The sequence below is a fragment of the Strix aluco genome, chromosome 13 (assembly GCF_031877795.1).
Source record: "Strix aluco isolate bStrAlu1 chromosome 13, bStrAlu1.hap1, whole genome shotgun sequence".
Lineage (NCBI taxonomy): Eukaryota > Metazoa > Chordata > Aves > Strigiformes > Strigidae > Strix > Strix aluco.
The window spans coordinates 22387799-22406381 of record NC_133943.1 but is presented as its reverse complement, the minus strand read 5'-3'; the positions used below and the strand labels follow the sequence as shown (position 1 = coordinate 22406381).

At 41.9% G+C, this 18583-nt stretch overlaps 1 pseudogene; it reads right to left on the bottom strand.

Annotated features, from left to right (window-relative positions):
* LOC141929141 (serine-rich coiled-coil domain-containing protein 1-like) overlaps window positions 1-15301 on the bottom strand; it is a 59157-nt pseudogene extending 43856 nt beyond the window's left edge.
* Between the last annotated feature and the right edge of the window lie 3282 nt (window positions 15302-18583).

The window sequence follows — 18583 nt, the reverse complement described above, 5'->3', positions numbered from 1 at the left end:
ATCACTTCATTTCATACCTGACCCTACGAAGTCCAAATGCACTATAAAGAGTATCCTTCTGTTAAATGGCAAACGCATTGAGAAACAACACTGCAAAATGCATACTGCTTTTCCCTTCCAAGGAAATGACCTTTTTATTTCCAAGTAACCGTACTGAATACATTTATATTATATTTCTAGAATCATAACACCTTGCTAAAGATAGTCAATATTTATCTGACTTACCAGAACAATGGTGATGTTGTTCTTCTAGAAACTCCAAGTCAAACATTAGGTCATCTTCATCCAACTCACAGGAACCCAAGTTATTCAAAACATCCTAATATATATTAACAACAAAAAAAAAAGGCATCATTTAGACAGATGTGTTAACCGAACTGTTCTGCACAAAATAATGAGCAATCAGATATGGGAAATATGTTTAAGTAGGAGCTACAGAAAATTTTTCTACTAACATTGGACCAGTGAAAAATTGTATGAAACAACTGTCTGATAGAAATGTATCCATCACCATTTGTTGTTTTTACAGGATCTCGAATATTTAACAAAAGAAACCCCAAAGTACAAGTAATACCATCTATATAACTTTTTTTTTTTGTATTCTTGAATGATGGGTTTGTGTCTTTCAAAGTTTAATCATAACTTTTTATGAAGCATAAAAATGTTATTTTTAGCACAACATAAAAGTATTAGTACTTCTTTTTCATTACATTTTGGAATTCTAAGCACTGCTTGCTCTTACCAATACACTCTGAAGAGAGATTTACTGTTCTATTTATCCATGGAATAAAGAGACACAAATTTAGGATAAACAGGAAATTCAGGCATGAATGATCAACTTATGAATTTTTAAGTATTAAGGTGGGTGGCAAAGGCTTACACAGACAAAGAAAGCCTGACTAAACGTGGTTGCTCAGGCCCCATTCCTTTTCTGCCATTCCATTTGTGTTCCAAGTTTTAACCACAGACAGATAAGGCAGGTTTATACAACACGTCCTCTGGAAAGTCAAAAAGGGGTGGTGGGGCTACAATCCAAAGAGAGCACAGGAGTAGCTTTTTGCACTACGTTCTTCCCTCCAGGATTGGCTTCTTGCAAGATAAAATGACTAGTCATGTCTCAGGTAGACATCCTTACTCTGTAAACTCCGAGGACAGCAATATCACTATTCAGGCTCTATCTGGGGCGATGAAAGGTGCTGGGCTGAGTCTCTGCGAAGCCCTGCTGGGACAGCCAGCGCCCGCAGCCCAGCCCAGGGGGGACAGAGCCGCTCTGGGCAGAGCCGCGCTGCCAGCCCAGGGGGGACAGAGCCACCTGCAGGGAGCCCCAGCTGGGGGACGCCTCTCCTCTGCCACCCGGGGAGAAACAGCAGCGTGGAGAACGCAACCTGGGCCGGGACACTTCCACCCCCTACCAACACAAAGTTTCTATAGTCAATGTATTAAAATTGATACTCCTTCTCCATCTTCTTTGCATGTGTATTTCACTCTATGGTCATTTCTTTTGACCTGATAATATAATGATTTTCTTCACAGTCACCAACATCTCATCAAAGATCATTCATGCATTCTCCAGCTGGCGTTTTGTTGGCAAATCTACAAGTGATATTGCAACAGGCTTAATTCTTCGGTCCATTCACAGGCAAAAAAAGTCAGTAGATCCTGCATGAGATGCTGGCACCCCACACATCTCACATGCTCCCAGAACAAATGTAACCCAGAGAACATGGGAACTCCGTGTAAAAGACGACAGGTGATCATCCCAAAGTATTGAGCTGTCTGTGAGGTACAGCAATCTGCTGTGTAGAAAGTAGAGAAATGTAACAGCAGCATACATTACACTAGCAAAAGCTCTCCCTGACTTCAGTTCCAATCATATTTTTTAATGTTCTGATTCTTTGAAGAATTTCCCACCCCTACTAGATAACCATTCTTATTTACACCCACAATTTATATTTATTCAACCCTTTTGAGTAATTATTTCTTCGAATTCTATTTTCTACTCTCTCACAAACAACGTGCAGGCAACACAAGGACTTGCAGCCAGGGCTTAGACATGCTGCTTTTGCTTGACAAATATAGTTATCTGTTTAAATAACATTGATCATTACTGTGCATTTTAACACATTACCAGATATTTCTGTACAGGAAGAAATCTTTCCCTTCATGTAGGAAAAAAAAAAATCCTTAAAAACAACATCGACTCAAGAAGATGAGCAGCTTTGGAACACACTTTCTCTTAACATTAACTGGCAAAATTGTTTGAGGAATGTAGTGAGACTAGTACAGAAGTGTGTTTTGTTAGAAAAAACCCCATTAATTACGTGTGTTTTAGACTTACATTTTTGAGTCTCAATTAAACAGCTAAGTATTCCAGAAACATATGAAAACAGAAAAACAAACATAACATTATGGAGGACACCTATCTGTAGTTTTAAAATTCTGGTCCCTGTAAATTAGTTCAGACACTACTTACAGCAATTACTCTTATATTAGAACTTCACAAGAATATATCAGACACCAGCTTGTACTGGTTTTGGCTGGGAGAGAGTTAAGTGTCTTCCTAGTGGTTTGTATGGAGCTGTGTTTTGGATCTGTGCCCCAAGCAGTGCTGATAGCAGAGGGAGGGATGTTTGAGCTGTCGCTGAGCAGTGCTTGCACAGTGTCAAGGCCTTTTCTGCCCCTCACACTGCCCCACCACTGAGAGGCTGAGGGGGCCCAGCCAGGACAGCTGACCCCAGCGGTATCCCCCACCACACTGTGTGCTGCTCAGCAGTAACAGCTGGGGAAGAAGGAAGAAGGGGGATATTTGCAGTTATGGCATCTGTCCTCCCAAGCACTGCGATGGAGACCTGCCTTCCTGGAAATAGCCCAACACCCGCCTGCCGACGGGAACCGGTGAAGGAATTCCTTTTGTGCTGTGCTTGTGCACACAGCTTTTGCTTTACCTGTTAAACTGCCTTTATCTCAACCCTCGAGTTCTCACACTGTTGCCGTTCTGATTCCCCTCCCCATCCTGCTGGAAGCTGTAAGCGAGCGGCTGCACGGGGATGAGCTGCCCGCTGGGGTTAACCCACGACATAACTAAAAGAACTAATTCTGTCCTATTGTCACTAGGTAACAACACATCCATCCTCTCTGGAATTTAAAATTGCCAATAACTCACCATACCTTCTGCCTGTATTAACACAACTCTATTCAATCAGAATAATTAGATCAATGTTAGAATAACAGTTTACCCTCTTTTGGGCTATAATCGTTATGTCCTTAAAGAAGTGCACAGAACATCATAGCATAAGTGTTAAGTCACATATAAATTAATTTCTGGTAGTTACTTGATCTCAAGACTTAATTCAAAGTGCCTAACAACTGCAATCTGATTTTCACAGGCTCCTAATATGCTAAGAAATGTATATTACGCTACAGACTTTAATTTCCCACAGGGTGGTTAGCTGAAAAGCTTCTAGTTGACTTGACCTAAAAATCACAGACAAAATGCTTAAATCCCAATTGGCATTTCCATTTTTTTTTATGCTAGTAGTATGTGAAAGGCACTTTCTTCATGCTAAATTAAAAATATAAGGCCCAAATTACTACTTACCTACACTCAGCAGTTTAGTCCTATTTAGACAGCACTGTTCAGCCTTATACTACCAAAGTCGTGGCTTTAACTGGCTTCCACAGTTTCTTTCCACCAAGGAGCGAAACACCAAATTCATTGCAAAAGGGGAAATTTTGTTACTTTAGTACAAAGATAGTTATGAACGAGTGCTGTCAAGTCCACTTCACATGAGGGGTGAACCACTGTCTTACAGGGTTTACAGTTCAATAAGAACTGATATTCCTAAATATTCTTCCCTGAGAAGCCCAGCATAGCAGAGAGGAATTTGAATTAAGCAGAAATCCCACAATTCAGTGACAGAACAAAATGTAACATCTATTTTAACTATGAAAAAAACTTTCATGAATATCACAGATACCAGATATATGTATAGCAAGTTAACAGCAGTTTACAGTTATTCAGAGAAAACATAACCTTGTTAGTTATAAAGAAGGTCGTGCAGAGGACATTAAAGGAGGGTGTGCATTTTGCTTACCTGGTTCATATTTTTATAACAGTTGTGGTATATCTGAAAAAGGTTCCTTTGTTTGGGGGTTGTTTTTTGAACCTGAACTGAAACCCTGAGCACTCAAATCCTCTCCATAACCTTTCCCTCACTGCCTTTCCAGTGCAGGCTGTCAAGACGGAAGCTCATCTGCTGTTAAGACATTAATCATTAATGTGTCTCCAGCCTGCAGACGGAGAGTGTATCCCATAGGATCTTCTCAAGCCGCTGCAGGTCACATTTACAGGTCACAAAACCAACCACCTTCAATTCCACTTTTAAATCTACTGGTCACACACCGTAACTCATAAACCATTCAACTCATGTATTTTCAATAACATCTGTCACCTAATGGGTTGGTCACAGACTGCATAAAAATCTCCTCTTCCAAATGGTCTCAGCACAGCCTGTCAGAAGGTATGAAGCGGAAGGTCAAGTCCATATTCAAGGAGAAAAGAGCAGAAGAAAATAATGTTACAGCAACATGGAGCAAATACGAAAATCACTTCAACCCTCTCTAGACCATCAGTCAGCCCAGTTGTACCCGTGATCAGTGCTTCATCAGACACCAGCAAAATATCATACTATTCAGCACAGAGAAGAGGAACATAAAAAACCACTTTAGCCCTTATTCATGTACATTCAGTGGAGCCCATGGGGGCACAGGATCCTGTTGTTTCTTTCATCATGTAGCAACTAGGCTAGAACTGGTGCTTGATAATAAGGTTACTCAGGAAACATCCAAAGTAAAGAGAAGCACTGATCACACTTTCATGAGCTGCAGACTTGGATACTGCTTCATAATGTACAATACAGACCCAAGGACAGATTTGGACACAGTGGTTTGGGTAACTGTTCCATCACTGCAAGTACAATTTCTGAAATACACCAGAAACCCAACTATTAATTGCTGAGTCACCCCAAAGCACTGAGGTATCAAAACCCAGGTACAGCTGCTCACACAGAATATCCAGGACACCTAAGTAAAATTTAGACACCAGCTGCTAATTAGATAATTATCATAAACAGACATTCCAAGCAGGGGCCATAACACGTTTCCATTCAAGTGACCTATGTTTTGCCTTTCTGCACCCTCCAGAGATACAGCAGGAATCTCAAATACCTACAGTTAATATCTCTTTTGCTAACATCTCACTGTTTCTGTGTCAAGCATTTCCCTTTGTTATGTCTTCCCAGTTTCAGACAACCCCCTCTAAAGTAGTCAATTACTAATTTTACAAATTTAATGCTTAACTGACATATTCAACCCCTCCCTTTATGATATTGAACCCTGCAGTAGCCCATGAAATATTACCCTCCATTCCAACAGCGGTTTGCATATACTCTTCTTAAGTTATATTGTAAATATACTTACTGAGATGTTAGATACTCAGAGCATCCCCACATATGCAGCATAGTACAAGCATGAGGAAAAGGAGATTTTGCCCAAGTGTCAGCATGGGATGGATAAGCAAAAAACCCTCAGTAATACAGTACCAGCACACAGCTCGAAAAGTTATCTTAGTTCGGTATTGGGTTGTTACTTGTAGGCAAGTCAAAAAAAAAAAAAAAATTAAAATTGAGAAAGCAAATGAAGAAACTTTTGTGGTAACTGCCATTACGCTAGTGCATGACAGGCAGTGCGGGAGAAAACAGGAATGCAACTACTTGACAGTTTGACAAGCAGGCAATGAAGACTTGTATCACTGTTAAAGCTGAGGGGAAAAAAGCTGGGATGGCCTTAGGCCATGAAAGTCCTTTAACTGGCAACAAGCAGTTTCATCTCATGTACTGGAGCCATGGGAAAGGTGCAAAGAAAGAAAGGGCACAGGCAGAGCAACAATCCAGAAAAATCAGTTGTGCAGCTCTCATTGGACTGACACAAGCAGGCCAGGCTGCCCTGCTCTCGGAAAAGAAGAGGATGATGCAGCACTGAGGGCAAACATAAATATTTTTACCTGCAAAGATGGAAACTTGTAGCTGAATTTAAGAAATTAAAAACAGGCAACATTTAGAGAAGATTCAAGTACAAGAAACTGAAGAAAGACCTGTGCTCGAGAGAGTGCCCAGAGAAATGCAGTCCTGCAGGACGAAGGACAGGAGTAACGTTCACCGAGACAGGAAAAAGCAGAAAAATAAGGTTTCTTTTAGTTACATGGCACATGTGCTGATAGCCAGGTGTGTGCAAGGGAGCACTCACAAACACAGGCAGTTATTTTCCATGTAAACAATTGCAGAGGGACAGAAAGACACATTGGAGAGAGCCAAAGGTCAGTGGGCAGTCTCGTTCTACTGCATGTGTGCAGCCGTATTTCTGACAGAGTAACAACACACGTGTGCACACAGCACAGTGCAGCTCACGTCCTGAGGCTGGGCAGTGTGGTCTAGGAGCTCCAACAACCCTCTGAGCTTTTTTTTAACTTGTAGTAACACACAGCTACTTTCATTTGTATCATCCTTCATGACTATCTGGTTTTAATGACTGTAACTTGTTAGTATCTCAAAATCACTATCAGCAACTTTTTTTAAAAAAAGAACAATTTTTAATTATATATTTTTTTTTAAAACATTTCCTCTCTACTACTGGTAAAGGTGATATTTAGGATAGTCACCTTTCCATATTAGCCCCTGCTGTGAGAAGTGATGGATAAATTCATCGCTCACACACACCTCAATGTCTACTCATACACATTTTTCCCTGCTGTTCTCTCTCCTAATCCTCTTACAGAACTTACCGTGATCTGGGTGAGATCCTAATTTTTACAATGTGATTATTCTAATTCTCTCCTACATTTCAACTACCCACATTTACATTCTTCTCATTGGTCTTGTAGGGCTGCATATTTCAGGTCATTCAGGTCTTTCACCATGCTGCTTTGCATTTTCCTTCTTTCTTTTTGCCTCTCTTATACATCGGGAGAAAAGCACCACCCAGCCGGAGAGCAGAGAGCTCAGCCACAGCCGCCATCCATCTGATGAGACGCAGTGAACTAGTCTATATGTTATGTCTAAATTTTTAAAGGTGTAACTGATGACTTCATAGTTGGAACGTTTGACTGACCAGAGTTTCTACAGCAATATAAATCTCTTTAAACTGCATCAGTATCAACCACATTCATTTGAAAAGGGTCTATTATACTGCACAGGCTAATCCACATTAAACTGTTCCAAAAACCTGTCCTCAACTTCAGTTTTCACCTCTTGTGTTAACTGTAGTGCTACAGTCTGACACCATTTGTAGTGAAATGGTGACATCTTGTGGCAGAAATCGGTCACTGCAGGAATGATGGCTTTGAAACCATTCTGATGGAAACCACCCATCAGCAGTAACCTAAGCAGTTCATCTCAAGGGGCTGTTTCAGGTCATTATTTACAGTACTACGGAATTGGCATGTTTGCAGAGTTACTTTGAAAGACTTTTTTATTTCCCTAAATCTCATTTATGAGTAGCATTGCTTCTGTCCAGATTATCATTGCTTCCCACACCTCTCAAGGAGTTAATGCCACTCTTGGGGGAGGTGCTGACCATCTTTGCAGGTTTGATACACATTCTCAGTATTTAGGAGATCCACCTAGCCAAGCTTTTATCGATCGCCTTCAAAAAGAGCACTGCCAATCATGCAAGAATATTCTGCTGAGCAAGTTGTTTAGGAGGAAGAACAGTTTCTCAGATGCCAATCTTTTTTTTCTTCTTCTCACCTCCTGTGAAAACCCAGCACCCCCTCCATTCTTCTGGCTCCTTACTCCCGCCAGCCCCTCAGCAGAAGCCGCCCACACCGCTTGCCAACAAGGAAAAGAAAGCAAACAGGGTCTTGGAGGACCTTCTTCAGTTTGTGAGGAAAGGGTATCTTCTACACCACAACGCTCCTCACACAAGGTCTGGATGATGCCAGAAACCAGCATCCACAGCTCCTGCCCCTCCCTGGGTGCCTGGGAGCACAACTGAACAGCAGCGCTGCCCTGCCAGGGAGCCTCGGCCACCTCCCATCAACTCGCCAGCCCTTGAATGCCGGGGGTTCATCTCCTTTCAAAAGTGAACAAAATGAATAAATGAATACGGGTAGCCACAGAGGAGTGACTAACGGTTTTTTTAGGTACACAAGAAAGCTAGGTTAAGGTTTTTAATAATACTTCATTTAGTAACTCCAGCTCTTTACCCAGTATTTATTCTTCATTAGGATCATTCACTGGTAACAATCTGTTACTGGGGTGCTAAACATTGCTTGTGAGAAGTATTTTGAAGGGGCCTTTTTACTGTTCAGATACGTATTATTATGAACATTCAATTTCTTCCATTTTTAATTCCTTTTCCTTCCAGGGAACTCTGCTTATTCTTTTGCTTTCTGGTTGGGGGGGGTGGGGGTGGGGTGTGTGAGTGTGTGTGGAAGGGGGTGTAGTGTTGGTTTTGGTTGTTTTACTTCTTCTTATACCTCACTTTTTACTAAAAAAGCTTTTATCTAGCGTTTTGTCTTAACATAAGAAGGTGATATCCATATGTATTGGGATATATTTTGCCTTCACACATAAGTATGCACAGTTACCTTGACGTAAAAGTTCTCGGTCTGTGACTGTAATACCAATAAGCATGAGCAAGCACTTGTGAATTTGTGGACAATCTTGCTAATGGAACTGGAAAAACCCCTGTGGATTTCATACACAAAACATGAAGAGACTCAAATCATCACCTACCCCCATGCACATTTTGCTGACTTCCTGCTGTTACTGTGTTGTCCCTTCCTAGTCCCATCATTAACACAGTCCCATCATTAACACAGGGCTAAACAGAATGAAGCCCTATGGCATCAGTCCAGCCTAGTATTAACATTAACACAGAGATCTGCCTAACAGCTTGGGTCTAACAACCCAAACCAGGTTTACAGGCTTGAGCCACAGCTAACCAGCTTCTTAGGGCAGGAACTACACCTGCGCAGCACGGTGCATGCCTACATGAAACAGCATCTTCAAATGTCATCAAGTTCTTTCTGGCTTTGAAAAATGTTATTCACTGATAGTTAGATGTGAACTTCCTGCAGAAACAGAGAAACATGCTATACCTATATGCTTTAATAGCGCAAAGGTTTCTTCTACTATTTAGCAATTCTACCTCTTTATTTCTATGCTCTATCTCTGGATGTATTCATCCAGTGGATTAAAAAAAAATATTAAAAAATCAAGGGGTTTTTTTTGGAAGTAAGTTTTGCATTACTGTACTACTTTATCTGACAAGTTAGCAACAATCTAGAAACCAGTAAGGCTTCCTTCCTAAAATTAATTGGCCTCCTGCCCTCTCAGGGAGTACAAAATTCATCAGTGAATACTGATAAATCTGCACAATCTGATACTGCTAAGAGGAGAATAATTCTGTCATTGAAGTGTAGGTAATCCAGTCTGCCCAGGTTACACAAAGTGAGCGTACGGGCAAGCGTTTCTGTAAAAGACATCAAGTAACTCCATGTCAGGTGAGTTTTTAGTGAGCACTGCTTCAGGACACTGGCACACTGAAAAACCTGCTGTGCATCGGCCGTACACAGTCAGAATGTGCTCAGTGCTGATGTCATTTTCTCCTGCCATCCACAGCAGCACTTGTGAGCCCAGCCACAAAGGAACATTTGGATGCCACGTTCAGACTCACGGGTGAGATATACCGAGGCAAAACACAGACTTCACATCCTCTTGAGAAACTTCCAAACCCCAGTTGCCCACCACAGGTTCTGTAAGGGCATTTCACACTAAATTAGCTCCTTCTCTGGGAAGCTATTTTTAAATGACCAACCAGGAACTAGTACGGGCAAATCTCACAAAGGAAGACAATATTAGCCTTCCTTGACTTCTCAGGTTAGAGAGAAGATTCCATGTCTAGGGGCAGCCAAAGCAGCACACAGTCAGAAAATTTGTCTAAGCAATGGCAGGAGTTGTTGAGTTTTGGCATTAGCCTGTGAAACTCCACCAAAAGCGCACGTAACTGGAAATCCAACATCAGTTTGAACCAATCAGTTTCACATCTCTGAAAAACTGAAAAAAGTCTCTCTTCAAAAGAGCAGTTGTGCTCACATCTGAGTCTCTCAGGGGTGTGTTTGGTCTTGCATCATCGTAACATAACAGCTATTACGTAAACCTGAAACAGAAAAGCCCCTTTATTTACACATCTGTTTAGAAACTCTAGGCAGGGGTAAGAAACTTGGAGTTTCTGGCTTTCTGAGAAAAGCTGTTTTCTGATATGAGTACAAAGTGAATCCTTCTCTTTTCAGCTAGCATGATGAATAAAATATTTTGATTTAATAATGTCCATAAAAGTTGTTTGAGTGATTCCCATAAGCTAAAGAGCAGAAGCCACTGCTGCAGATGTTCAATCTTACTATTTCCTTTCCTTCACTCACTGGAGAGCACATGCGTAAGTATAAATTACACTCACCTTGAAACGTTTATTCTCCCTGGCTATAGAACACACAAACTTGTCAGTCAGTCAGTTCCTTCTACTATTGCTTCACTAGAAGAGGTTTCAGAAGTCCTCTCCTGCAGTTATTTGATCTGTCTTCGCTGCTCCAGTCCTCGGGACCCTCAAGGGTCCAAGAGACCCTTTCCTCTCCTCCGTACCCTGTGCTCAGAGTGAAAGCATTCAAACTCGTCACCAGTTTCGAAAGGGATTGCTCAGACCTTTCAAATGAGCCTCCTTCCAGATAACTTCCTCTCTATCCAATTTCTGATCGAAATCTCATCTCCCTCATACCAGACATGAGTTCATGAAGCAACTAACACAGTAACAACCAAGTGTTGCCACACAGTAGCTCACTGTATTTAACCTCAGAAACAGTCACACTGAATTTTGCTGCAGTCTCCCTCTCCCAGTATTTTTCTCCCAGGCTGATCAGCAAAGCATGACAAGAATCTCTTCACAGAAAATACGCAAACCTTTTCACAACATCATGTCCTGAAAAAAATACTTTTTAATATCTGTAGCTGAGCCTGGATCAGATTTTGGAAGCCTGAGACAGCTCGTTGGTTTTTCCCCCCCTTTATTATCATCCATTACTTGTAAAGTTGCTGCTTCTCATTCTAGTTACACCAATCACAGAAAAACAAAAACTTAGGCATATGGAAATAAAACTCACCATGCTGTTCATTTCTGAAGAGGATGAGCTTGCTCTCTGCTTCCGTAGGCTGTTAAGCTCTTCTGTATTTCCATCCTTTGGCTTTATGATCAGCCAACTGCCTCCAGCAGTACCTTCTGAAGGGCATCTCAGTCGTTTCTCAACAAATCTGCCTTCTCGGCATGGACTGAAGCTGTTGGCAAGGTCAACCACAAATAGAGAAGGAACCAGCAATCATTACAAAGAACTATTCTCTACAAATATTTTCTTAATGGAAACACTGCTTTGCTTGAAATGCTTACGCTGAAAGGCGATGGCACAGAGCATGTTCTGTAGAAAGCAGATCCTGCTCACCCAGATAAAACTGTCCCCTGGGCCACCACGCCACTGCTCAGCCCCCTGTGGCCAGCACACTCGGCGTGCTACAGCCAAGTCCACAGCTCCTCACAGGATCCAGAGGGACCCTTGCTCCATCCTTTCCTTTCTTCCCTCATTCCAGGACATTTCCAAACTGTAAAATCCACGAGAGAAACTATCGCTTGGTCCACTGCTGCCACAACCCAGCCTGCCCCACCCTGTGTCCAGAGACGAGTCCAGGTTTTGTAGGGCCAGGTCACAGCTTTGTTATCACTGCACAGGACAGGGATGCACATTGGTTTTGGTTTCTGTTTGCCCTTCCTAGCTCAGCTCTGCACCCGCACCCTCCAAACCCAGCCTGCAGCCAGCAGGCTGAATCCCAGTCCCAATTACTGCTGTTGAACAGTAACACACCAGAAAAAAGGAGGAAAAATTACATTTGGAGGTATTAGGGCAAATTTAGAGATGGGGAAAGAGAAAAACATAATAGCATAACAAATGGAACACAGAAAATCTTTTCTTCTGCCTTTTGCGAGAGGACAGACATTTTTTCTAAGGCTTTTCAAAAAAATCTGTATCACATAAAAATACATAAAGGCATACTAAGAAATATATGGGACATCAAACCTGCTCATACATTAATGTCACATTCACAATACTATCTATAATGACATCAGCTATGAATCCTGCTACAGAAAATATCTATTTAAAAAAATGCACAGAAATATTTTGCATTCACATCTGGTTTTAAATACCATTTTAGCAAAACCAAATGTCCAAGCCAGTCGGTTTGTAACAGATAAAACTACTTATAACCATATCTTACTGAATGCCATGTAAGCTTTTCCTGTATTTGTTTCATTTCATATGACAGGATTTTATATCTTTTTTCAATGGTCCTTCTGTACACTTGGCCAGTTTCTGATTTTAAATACATTCTTCATCACACAAGTCAAAAAAAATTGCATTTTGAACAGCACTATAAAACCATAACAATTAATCATCAACTTTTATGTATTAGCTCTATTACGTATTAGCTCTAGTGTTTCTGTGAACATGAATCCCATTTACAAAAATCCCTCTGTCACAGTTTCAACTCCGGTGAGCTGCCTTCCAAAAACAGAGTGCACATCCAACTGCCAACGGGGGAGTTTCAAATGCCCGGTGTGTTCCCAACCATCGCTGCGAGCTGCTCCCTGGCTGCTCTGCAGTACCCTCTGGTAACTCCTGTGCAAAAGGATGAGCTCACCCACAGATGAGTCAATGCTGCAAGGAAGCCAACCAAGTGCTCAGGACTGCGAACAGACACCAAGGGACGTATTTTGACTAAGGTTCTGAGGGAAGGAGGTCCCTTCTGGTGAAAGCTAAGTTAGTGGATTGATTTGACTTTATATTGCCATTTATGTACAAGATATCCAACCAAGCCTTGCTGTGACAAACAATTCAAAAAGCAAGATTGCTTTTGATTGCTTATAATCTGCATGTCTAGATAAATGTCCAAGCAAAAAGATGGGTATGAATTCATATGAGTTTACACTCCTTCATCTTTCAATACAAACACTAGAAATGAAGTCTTGTTAACTCACAAATTCTGGCCCACCAGATACAGCCTCGGAATTACACAAGAAAGCACCAGTGTTTAGGTTGGTTTGAGAAAATAAGCTGTCAGAGATAAATGCCTTCTGACATGTGCCCTTCACTCAAGAGCCTGGTGCCTTTGTTCATCTGCATCTCTACAGACTGGGATTTCTAGGCAAAGCCTTTCCACTTAATCTTGTTAATATTTCCAAATTTCTCTTCATTAGCTAAAGATCCAGTGTGAAATTTAGATGGTAATTAACTCTCTCCGTTTCACAGATTACATAATGAGAACTTGCACAATATTATTTCAGATGGAAGCAGAAACAGGATGTCTCACACTCTGCCACAGAAACAGCTACTCCCAGCTACTCTAGACCATCAGTTGAATAGAGCAAGCAAGAGTCAGGAAATTTTGAAACTCAGATCAATACAAGATGAACTGTGTTATTTTTCATAACCTGACTAAAAGAAGGTGTATTTCTCTGGCAATGTTTCCATCTCAAACAATGCAACTATTGCCAAGTCCAAACTAGGCATGCCCCAAAAGTCCCAGCTCCAGCCCTCAACAAGAGAGGAGCAGCAGTGCTCTCTCTCTGAATTCATTTTCCACCACAGGAAGGCATAGCTATGAACAGCACTGGGGGGTGTTAGCAAACTGTAAAACGGGAGCTCAAAAAACCATAGACTTTTTGTTTAATTCCCATAATTTTGGGAGGAGGACACAATGCATAACTTTTGAACTTCCTACGTAGCACTTGCAACTCTACAAAAACACTTTATGACCAAACAATTCTTACAGAAGAACTTGAGGCAAAAGAAAAAAACCACCAAACCCAACAATGAAAAGACCACAAAACATACCTTTAGAAGGGTTTGTTTCATAACCCTATTGTGTTTTACAGGACTGGGGTTCAGAACATGGAACAATCTTAGGCTCCATTACAGGAACTGTCTCTCTCGTGTGCCTGGATGCCGTGCTTTCATTTCTGCCCCCTCTCAACCCCTGTGCTTTTGAAGCCAGCGTCCCTGGTTCTTCTCTACGCTGTAACGCAAAGGTTTCTGAATGTGCATTTCCCGAGTTAATTTCTCCTATGTGCCTGGCATCACTCACGTGTAGTTCATTGGCTTGCAACACCACTTCTGTTTGATTAGCAGCTGGGATTTTGAATGAGGTATTAGACTCAACGCTACAGGAGCTTGCACGACTCATGGGAGATACACCAGCAGAATGGCCAGCACTGTCCACAATCTCCATTTCCTCACAGGAGCAGCAGCAGGATTAAAGAAGATCGAGAGGTAGAGCCCTTGTGGCCAAACCCCTCTGTGAGCAGCACCCCAGTCCCGCCGCTGGGCAGAGCATCAACATCCAAAACAGGATCTTCCATCAGGGCGACAAAGCCGGAGGGGCCTGGGCAGCCGTGAGGTCCCCCGAGAGCAGCGGGGGCTGCAAGGAGCTTCCCATGCCCTCTGTCATCTGGGCCGAGCACGGAGGAGAGGCCTCGGCCATCACAGGTTCACTTTCTGCGTACGATTTAACCTCCAGCAAGCGCCTGGATTGCTGCACAGAGGGAACGGATTGACTCTCCCGAACTGGTTTGGAAAATCCGTGGTGTGATCAAAAAGATTTAGGGAGAAGTTTCCGTGTGGATTGTTTGACAGAGTACCGGCTCTGCGCCTCTGCAAAGCCTGGATCATTACCCTCATTCTTCCCAGAGCTTATGCAATTGATAAAGACATTCTTATCAGCTGAGGGCTCCTTCCCTCTTCAAAATCCTCTGTCAAAGACCTTGTTATCTTCTTGCTACGTGAGCTCCCAAAGCCAACTGAATGCCTTCCTCTACTTTTAATGAGTTCCTCTAAGCTCAGGTTTTCAACAGTGCCAAGAGAGGACTAGGCACCATTTGAGATGTTGACATTCTGACCAGCCGAGTCAGGCTTCTGCTCACTCCCTCTCTTGCTACGGAAGCTGATGGAAGGAGTGCAGAAAATACTCCGGCGCTTGCCTGTGCTCCCTGAGCTGGAGTTAGTGATGGATGGGGAGGGGGTGTGGACACCAGTGGCATCAGCAGAAGAAGGTGAGGAAGGGAGGGAGTCATGTCTCCGGCTCATACTTCCCCTGAATATTGGCAACCGAAATACCAGAGGCTATCGTCTGGATCCTGAGTCCCCCATCAGGGCACAAAGTGTCCGTGGCTCTTCACAGCCAATAAACTAATCTGGGATGGAAAAAAAAGAAAAGAAAAAAATATATATAAATGATTCAGCCTCAAAGTCCACTTGAACAGACTTTAAGTCAGCCTAAATACATGAGATGCCAACATCAATTTTATGTACAGCTGCAAGCTGTTTACTGAAGATTTTTACTGAAGATTTTTAGAATTTCAAAGGGATGTTCAATAGGCAGCACTGAAAACCCAGGAGCTGAGCAAAGATGTGTCTGAAAACATTCTACAGATGAGAGATACAGTATTACATATGATATATTATACAATGAGATGACACTGGGTAACAGTATAAAATCTACATGCCAAAAGATACACAAATGTCTCACCCAAATGTCCTTGTTTTTCTAAGTTCTTGGGACAAGTCTTATAAACTGTAAGCTCTCTTATAGACTTGATTTTTCATGATCTGAGTTGAACAAAACATTATTTTGTGTTCCTAAATACTCAGATTTTTTGCAAGAAAAAAGAACATTTAAGTTTTCCAATCTTCACTGAACTTTCAGATGGATTTTTAATCCCTTTCTGTGTTCCTGCTAAAGGCTGTATGTGTCACCTTACAGCAGAGAGAATGCTGGCACTGCAGCCCAGCTAAAATACGCACCACCAAAATTTCTTCCTAAGGAACTATAAGTTCTAGGAATTCACTGTCAAAATATGGGATCATGTTTCTAGATTTGAACTTTAATGTTCCATTTGAACACTTCTCTGAAATCCTCTTGTAGCTTACTTGCTTATAATTAGCTATTTTTGCAGCTTTTTGAAAGTAGCAAAAAGTGTTTCATACACAGACACTTGGCATTTTTTATAAATATTTAAGCCATAAAAACTTATTTTCATCAGCACAGAAGATGTACTAAAAGAAAATTAATCTTTATGAAATATATACCAGTTCTATCTCCTTTTTGTTCTCATTATAATAAACTATCACTGTGAGAGACAGGACCACAGAGGGAGCAATAAAAACATGGGATATATAATCACAAGAACAGGAGAGGCTGTAGGTACAATGACAGAGCGCAGCTTCGTGAGCTGCAAGTGTTCAGCACATAGGAACAAAAATCAGGTCATTTATCTAAACGACGTTTGTACGTCAAGTGCAAAACCAAATTCATTCATCTAATGAGCAATTTAATGTGTTATGCGGCTACAACAAATATCTATGAACAATATATATATATTTATACAGTGTGTATATACACACATACATAAAAATAAAAATGGGAACAGAATATTTAAGGAGTAATAAAACTATATAGATGTTATATTACTGTGAAAAAAAGGGTAACAAGTAAGTTCAGAGACTATTTCTGACTAGACATTGGACTGTACTTTCTACACAGTTAACTTTTTTGTTAAAAAGCTGGTACAGCTCCAGTCTGAACATGCACTGCCAAGCAGCCACAACATTCCCAAGCCCCAGGAATCAATAAGCAATTTTGTAGTTTAAGAGGAGAGAAACAGCTTGGGAACAATCACTAATTCCTAGAAGTCACTGGTGATCTCTGATAACAAGCTCCAACCCGACCCAGCCCACACCCAGGTCCTGCGACTAAACCCCCGAGCTGAGCTCAGTCTGAGTGGGCCAGAGGCGCTGGCCCAGGCACCCCCTAGCGTGCCCAGAACAACCCCCCCAGCAGCCGAGCTGATGCCCGGCAGCTGCTCCCCTGCCCTGGCCCTGGGGCAGTTCGCACCCACCCGCTGCCAGAGCGGGAGCAGAGCCCGCGGCACAGGGCAGCAGAGCCCTGGGAACTCACCCAGGGGTCACTGCACCCGCTGCCTCCTCTGCCCACAGTTCAGTCTGCCCACAACAGGCCTTGGGAAGCCTCCTGCAGCCTTCTCCACCCTCCCCTACAAACCCTCGTGGTTCTTTCACCACTCCCAGACCTGGTGTGTCGGGTTTTTGCCTGTGTGACCGCACACCCGCAGGTGTGCCGATAGGGATGGACATGCACCCCCCGCAGGGTTACACACAGACGGGGAGGGCTTTTCCTGGCGTGTTAAGGAGACATCATGACTGCTGAAAAACAGACTTTAGAATGCAGTTTTACAGCTGCAGTAGATGAGCCAAATATGTTGAAAATACATTAAATCACTACAGGCATTTTCTGCTCAGACAAAACATTTGCTCCCATTATTCCCCTTCCTACCCACACCTCAGCTGTCAGTTCACTGGAGAACAAACCAGCCGGGTTTATAATTACAAGATTCTCCAAGTTGAGAGCAGAAGGAAGCAGAAAATTGAGCAAAAAGCACATATTGTAACTTCTACTGGAAATACAAAGGCTGTGTCTAAATAATAATAGAGATTATTCCTAATAACTGACCTGTGCACATTCACGGCCTTAACTTTCCAGGTGTAACAAGTTTTAATAGAAGACATTGCCTCTAACTGCAGATAACAAATGGCATTTATTCAGCCATTCCTCCTTCCTCGCCTCTTGAAGGAAGGGCACAAATAAACTGCCAACATTCCTCCTACTGTCCAAGCAGCAGAAATCCTCACCCATAAAATAGGAGCCAGTTATAATATACTGCTCCTTCTAGGTCTGCAATAGCTATCGGAGGACATTTCTGACAACACACACATCCACGTACACATCCATGTCTACATGCATATGTGAATGTTTATGTGCATATACAGTTTGAATAGTTTGAATACTGTCCATATTTTATTAACATTTTGAATATTTGCATAAACTGTTTATTTTATATATGTGCACATTTTGCAGTGTAAAAGTGCCAAAGTTTAGCACTTCAAGAGCAATTCTGCTGGCAACACAGGAAAAAATAATATCTATTTCAAGATATAAATACCCTCAGAAATTAATGAATTAAGATCTTTCACTAATTTTTTTGACACATTGCAGAGGGGTTATAAACTGCCATGTATGTCCTATTAGATGAGCAAAACAGAAGGTGTTTCCTTTCAGTCTTCACATCTAACAATTATTTCTGCTTACCACTTTGTAGCAGTGACCCTCACAGAGTGAAATTCAGCTACATATCCTCTATGAAACCACCAATTTTCTGTATCTAACATCCTCATCCCTACTGGCATCATCTCAAAAGCTGCAACAGAGGAAAAAGGAAACAGCAGACACCTTTGCAATGGTATTATGCCATTCCAGATGACCCTTTCAAATTTAAATTGGACAACTCTGGTCCTACAGCCAATCTAGGACCTAAGAAAAAGCCCCTTCTATATTAAAATGATGAGGTTGTTAGAATA